Raw genomic sequence first — 6,239 nt, 5'->3', positions numbered from 1 at the left:
TGGAGGGCTATGTTCTTTTCTGGAGGCTCTTGGGAAGAATCCTTCTTTGCTTATTCAGGTTGTTGGCAGAATTCAGTTTCACTGAGATCGTAGAACTGAGGTCTGCATTTTCTGGATGGCTGTCAGTTAAGGGCTTTTCCAGCTTCTAGATGCTACCTGCGTTTCTTGGTTCATGGCCCCTTTCCTTCATCTTCAAAGCCAGCAACTGTAAATGGAATCTTTCCCATGCTTCTAATCTCTCCTGCTTCTCCTTCTATCATGGCATCTCTCAGTCTCCTGCTGGAAAAGTTCCCAGCTTTTAAGAGCTCATGTAACTAGATTGGCCCCACCTAATAATCCAGAATAATCTCCCCATCTCAAAATCTCTAACCTTAATCCCTAGCTTTTGTTTAGGTTTAGGATGTCGACATCTTTGAGAATCCTTATTCCGCCTAGCACAGGAGTTTCAATGTCCACTATAATATATTTAATTTCTAGGAACTCTTTGTTCTTTTTTTAAGGTTATTTATTTAACATTCTTAGTTTATTAATCATCTCATGAAAAATCTCCACAATCACCACAGATAAAGCCACTGCAGCATGTTTACTTCTTCTGTTGTCCAATCTCCAGCTCACTTTTTGCCAGCACCAACGTTGGCTTTTGCAGTCCCCCCGACTTTCTTCATTCTGTTCTTGCATTCCTTTCGCTGTTTTCTTGACATCTTTTTCTTCTCATACAGGTCATGTTTGCAAGTCTATGTTTGGGTTCATTTTTCTTTGCATAATCCAAGGAATCATATATCATGCCAAAGCCAATTGTTTTGCCACTAACAAAATGGGTTCTGAATCCAAATACAAATATGACATCTGGTGTGGTCTTGTACATTTTGGCTAGTTTTTCCCAAATTTCTGTCTTAGGTACTGTTGTCTTTCCAGGGTGAAGGACATAATTGACCATCTGTTTCCGCTGAAGTAGTCGGTTGGTCATGAACTTCCTGATCCGGATAGTTACTGTGTCGTTCATGATGGCGGCCAAGCTTCACGCAGTCGGGGAGGAAAAGGGCAGGCTTTTATTTATTTATTCGAGAGAGAGAGAGAGATAGCTAGAGAGAACTAAAAATGAGGGGGGAGAGGGAGAAGCAGGCTTCTCAATGAACAGGGAGCCTGATGTGGGACTCGATCCCAGGGCCCTGGGATCATGACCTGAGCTGAAGGCAGACACTTAAGCTACTGAGTCACCCAGGTGCACCTGTTCTTTTTTGTTAGCAAATTTTTGTTTCATGTTTGGGATATCTTCACTTCTCTCTCTGAATGTAATAATGATAGTTAAGAAAAAAAAATGTTTGTTTTCTTCTCCCTGTGTAGTTTGTTTCTTGTAAGTTGCCTTTTTGTTGTGTTTATTTTGGTCCCTATCTTCCATTGTGAAACTATCTCTTGGTTTGGGGCTGCCTGCTATTGGGCATTAAGTAGCTGATCGGTCTCTCCGGGTTCCTGAACCAGACTTGTAGGTCCTGGGTTTGAGAGTAAGGTGATCTGGCTTTTTCAATATCAACATTTTAGTTTTGTTTTGTTTTTCTTGGGTTGGTCAAATTCTTGAGAGATGGATCTTTCAGTCCCCTGCTTTCTAGGTATTCTTGCTTTTATAGGCCTGGCTGTCCACATTCTGGGAACCAAGGAAGGGGAAGATGGGAAACCTTACCACTCATGATGTAAACAGCTAATGAATTTCTCTGCTTGCAATAGGAAGTCACCTTCAAATGTACTTACCGTCCTGTACTAAGAGATTGTCCAGTTTCCTTCCCTAGAGAAATCACCTCAGTCTTCTGTGCAGAGCTAGGGAGGGAATTGAAACCTAATTCCTTTTTATTTTTATTTTATTTATTTATTTATTTATTTTTAAAGATTTTATTTATTTATTTGACAGAGAGAGCACAAGCAGGGGTAGAGGCGGGCAGAGGGAGAGGGAGAAGCAGACTCCCCACTGAGCAGGGAGCCTGGTGTGGGGCTCAATCCCAGGACCCTGGGATCATGACCTGGGCTGAAGGCAGACACTTAACCGACTGAGCCACCCAGGTGCCCCAACCTAATTCCTTTTTAGGTAGACTTTCAACCAATATTCCTGGTTTGAACCTCACTTTCTGTATCCACAGATACCTGGTGTCAAGTCTTGAGGTTTTGGAAGTTCTGTAGTAGAATTAGGTTCTTCTTGGCTTTCCCTACTGCGAGCTTAGCAACCAGCTTTCTCAGATCTGCAAGATCAGTTATCACGATATAGCCTCTCAACTCCTCTTTGTCCTTGTGGATTTATCTCTTTATAGTAATTTTAGTAGCATGGGGAAGAAGTAAGAATGAATGAATGTTCATTCAGACCACTGAATTATGTACTTTAAAAGGGCGAACTTTATGGTAGGTGAATTATATCTCAATAAAATAAAATTTTAAAGTGAACGAATGTGCGCAATGTGCCATCTTTCTCCCAATGCGTGCCTCCTAATTTTAGAGGTGTGACTAGTGAGCCTGAGAAGCCCAGAATGGTGCTGGTTTTAAGTGATTACTTTTAAGTGAGAGTTCAGCTAAATCCACTCAGGTGTTCTGAGTTGTATCTGGCCTTGCAGAGTTGCATTTTTAGTGAAAGTGACACAGACTTCTGTTCCTTGGCCCTGACCTTGGGCACTTGCCATTCTAGCCTACACCATTTAGGAGAGGGGCACTGGTGCTCTGGAAAACTAACCATCCTTGCAGGGATGAAATGGTCTGCGGGTCACTGAGTCAGATGCCAGTTGAAAAATGTACAAATGGGGCGCCTGGGTGGCTCAGTCGGTTAAGCGTCTGCCTTCGGCTCAGGTCATGATCCCAGGGTCCTGGGATCGAGTCCCACATTGGGCTCCCTGCTCTGCGGGGAGCCTGCTTCTCCCTCTCCCACTCCCCCTGCTTGTGTTCCCTCTCTTGCTGTATCTCTCTCTGTTAAATAAATAAATAAAAATCTTTAAAAAAAAAAAAAAAAAAAGAAAAATGTACAAATGTTAAGTCACTTCATTATTGGATCTACATATAATTGATACAGTTTATACCATACAATAGTCTAAAGGACAGATGAAAATATTTGAGAACAGTGATGGCGGAGAGTCCAGGGCAAAAAGAACTATGGCTCCCCCTGTTCTTCCCTCCCCACCCAGCTCCCATGATGTAATTTGATAAACACACAGAGTTCAAAATGACTTAAAAAAAAATACAAGGAAGATTAAGTGGTCTATGGCTTTTCTTAACATAGCCCAAATCAATAAAGTGAGATCACTTTCTGTTAACATTCAGGGATTTACACGTCTACCTTCCATTAGTATGAAGTACTCTTTCCTGCCAATACCCACTTCTACACATTTTATTTTACTTATTCATTTTTTTAAAAAGATTTTATTTATTTGACAGAGGGAGAGCGAGCATAAGCAGGGGGAGCGTCAGGTGGAGGGAGAGGGAGAAGCAGGCTTCCAGCCAAGCAGGGAGCCCGATGCGGGGCTTGATCCCAGGACCCTGGGATCATGACCTGAGCCAAAGGCAGACGCTTAATCGACTGAGCACCCAGGCGCCCCCATTTTTACACATTTTAAAAGGTGTTTATTTCATACTCACAGTCCGTCTTTTACATGGCTGAGAATATAGATGGTCATGATATTTTCTTAAGCAATTAAGTATTAATTACCAGACATTAAATCAATATTTCTCCAAGACTTGTTTTTGGTTTCTTGGGCTTCCAAACCCTCCCCCAGTATATGTATCTAGTTTACTTGCACAGTTCAAGCATTAAGAGTCTCTCTTTCTGCTGGAATATGATCACTTTTTTCAAAGTTGTGGTGTCATATGCCTTCATATGCCTTCAGTTATTTGACTAATCCGGGAGCCAGAACTGCCCTTAGGAACACTTTGGATTGAGAGAGTTGGCAAATAAAAGGCCCCCATGAAGAATTTCAGATAAATAATGAATAATTTATTTTAGTATAAGCATGTTGCAAGTATTATAGGGGATATACTTATACTAACAATTACTTGTTGTTTATCTGAGATTCAAATTGAACTGGGTGTCCCATATCTTACCTGGCAACTCTAGACCCAAGCTATTGGGGACTCCCTTACTGGGCCCTGGGCTTTAGAGACTGCCCACCAGTGTCCCAGCTCAGGGTGAGGAGTCTTTGGCGCCAAGTGGACATACCCATCCATTCCTGCACCCTGTTTATAGACCATGCACTGTGTACCTGCAGGTCCAAAAATCTCCCATCTAAACCTAGGTTTTCAGGGCGCCTGGGTGGCTCAATCGTTGAGCGTCTGCCTTCGGCTTGGGTCATGATCCAGGGGTTCTGGGATAGAGCTCCTCATAGGGCTCCCTGCTTGGCGGGAAGCCTGCTTCTCCCTCTCCCACTCCCCCTGCTTCTGTTCCCTCTCTCACTCTCTCTCTCTCTGTCAAATAAATAAATTAAAAAAAAGAAATCTTGAAAAAAAACAACCTATGTTTTCCGGGCCTTTGGCCTTTTCCGCAAGAGAGTCTTTTTGAGTGCAACCCTAGTCCAGAGGTATGACCATAGGGTGGCTGATGGGAAGGGGTGGATAAAGAAGAGGTATGTGGTTAAGCTGCTCATACAGAGAAGCATGCCAGGCCCACATGGATATAGGACAGAGCCCTAGGTGAAAAGACAGAGCCCGAAGAGAAAGCCAGGGCCCTCCATTTGTACCCTTGTTCCAGGCCCCACAAATGAGAAGAGTGGGTCTACAGAGAGCATCTGACCACCCATACATTTTGTGTGCTTTCTGCTGGCTATCTGATGGGGAATGAGGACAATGAGGACAGAGTGTAGAAGTTTCCACTTATAATGTAGAGCTTCTATTTCTATCCTTTCCAATATTTTCATTTGCTTCATTCATCTGCTTTTGGGGAAGTTTCCTTGTATAAATTTCACCAATGGATGGATATTTGAAAAAAAAAAAATCCACGTCACCATTAAGAACAACACTACAAAGTAAATCTAGTGTCTCTCTCCTGTATTGAGTGAGCCTTTTAAGGGATGATTCAGCTAAATGCACCCAGGTGCTCTGTTTAAGTGCTAGCTATTCTCCAGAGATTCCTCAGAGTGCTAAAACATAAGCTCTGTTTACATCAGACATAACACAGTGTGAGTTATAAGTGCAGATTCTGTTTGTCAGGGAAAAAAAAATTAAGTAGAAGGAAGACACAAGAGAAAAGCAGGCTTATGTGGAAATATCATTTGCTGGGTTGTTTATGGCGTGAACAGTGCTTATTTAACCTCATACAGAAAATTAAGTTAATATTTGCCTAAGGCTCAGGATTGCATGAAGCCACCTATGTTGGTGCAGGCCAGACAGGGATTTTTATTTTATTTTTTTATTTTTATTTATTTTTTTTTTTTAAAGATTTTTATTTATTTATTTGACAGAGAGAGAGATAGCGAGAGCAGGAACACAAGCAGGGGGAGTGGGAGAGGGAGAAGCAGGCTTCCTGCCGAGCAAGGAGCCCGATGTGGGACTCGATCCCAGGACCCCGGGATCATGACCTGAGCCGAAGGCAGACGCTCAACGACTGAGCCACCCAGGCGCCCCAGACAGGGATTTTTAAATGGCACATTGCATCAGTTAAGATTGCTTTTGTCTCCATGTAACAGGAAACTAACTATAATGGCTTTAAAAACTCAGGCATTTATTTTATTCCTGTAAGAAGCTCCACAATGCCACTGAAGACCCGGGTTCTTTCTGCCTTTCTACTCTGCCATTCTTGCTTGCGGCTTTCTTCCGCATGCTTGCAAGATGGCTGCTGCCCTTCTAGGTGGGAAGGGGGAGGGTGAAGAACAAAAGAAGACAAGTCTGTCTTCTTTTAAAATGATTTCTTGAAGGTTCCAGCTGGCAAACCTGGCTCATATCTCATTGGTCACTAATGTGTCAGAGAGGCATGCCCAGCTGCAAGGGAGTCTGAAGTGACCAGTGAGGTTTCAGCTGGACACATTGCTATCCCAAACAATATTTGGGTTTTTAGGAAGGAACATGGGAAAACTGGATATTGGGTAGGCTATTAGCCATCTCTCCCACAGATGTGAACAAGCAACTAAATTCTTCAAAAAGAAACCAGGGCATTTTTTTCTTCCAACATACAATTAAAGTCATCTAGCATATTAAATAGATACAAATAGAATAAATACTGTTTTCAACAACACAATTTTCAAGGGCTGTTTATGTGTCCACAAGTTAGTCTATACCTTGAG

The 6,239-nt window shown here is 42.5% G+C and overlaps 1 pseudogene; it reads right to left on the bottom strand.

The window, feature by feature from the left end:
* Positions 1–611: 611 nt before the first annotated feature.
* LOC110579102 lies at positions 612–1,003 on the bottom strand (annotated as a pseudogene).
* Between the last annotated feature and the right edge of the window lie 5,236 nt (positions 1,004–6,239).

Source organism: Neomonachus schauinslandi, chromosome 4 (assembly GCF_002201575.2).
Source record: "Neomonachus schauinslandi chromosome 4, ASM220157v2, whole genome shotgun sequence".
Classification (NCBI taxonomy): domain Eukaryota; kingdom Metazoa; phylum Chordata; class Mammalia; order Carnivora; family Phocidae; genus Neomonachus; species Neomonachus schauinslandi.
The sequence above is the reverse complement of the archived record's forward strand: the minus strand, read 5'-3'. Positions and strand labels throughout refer to the sequence as shown.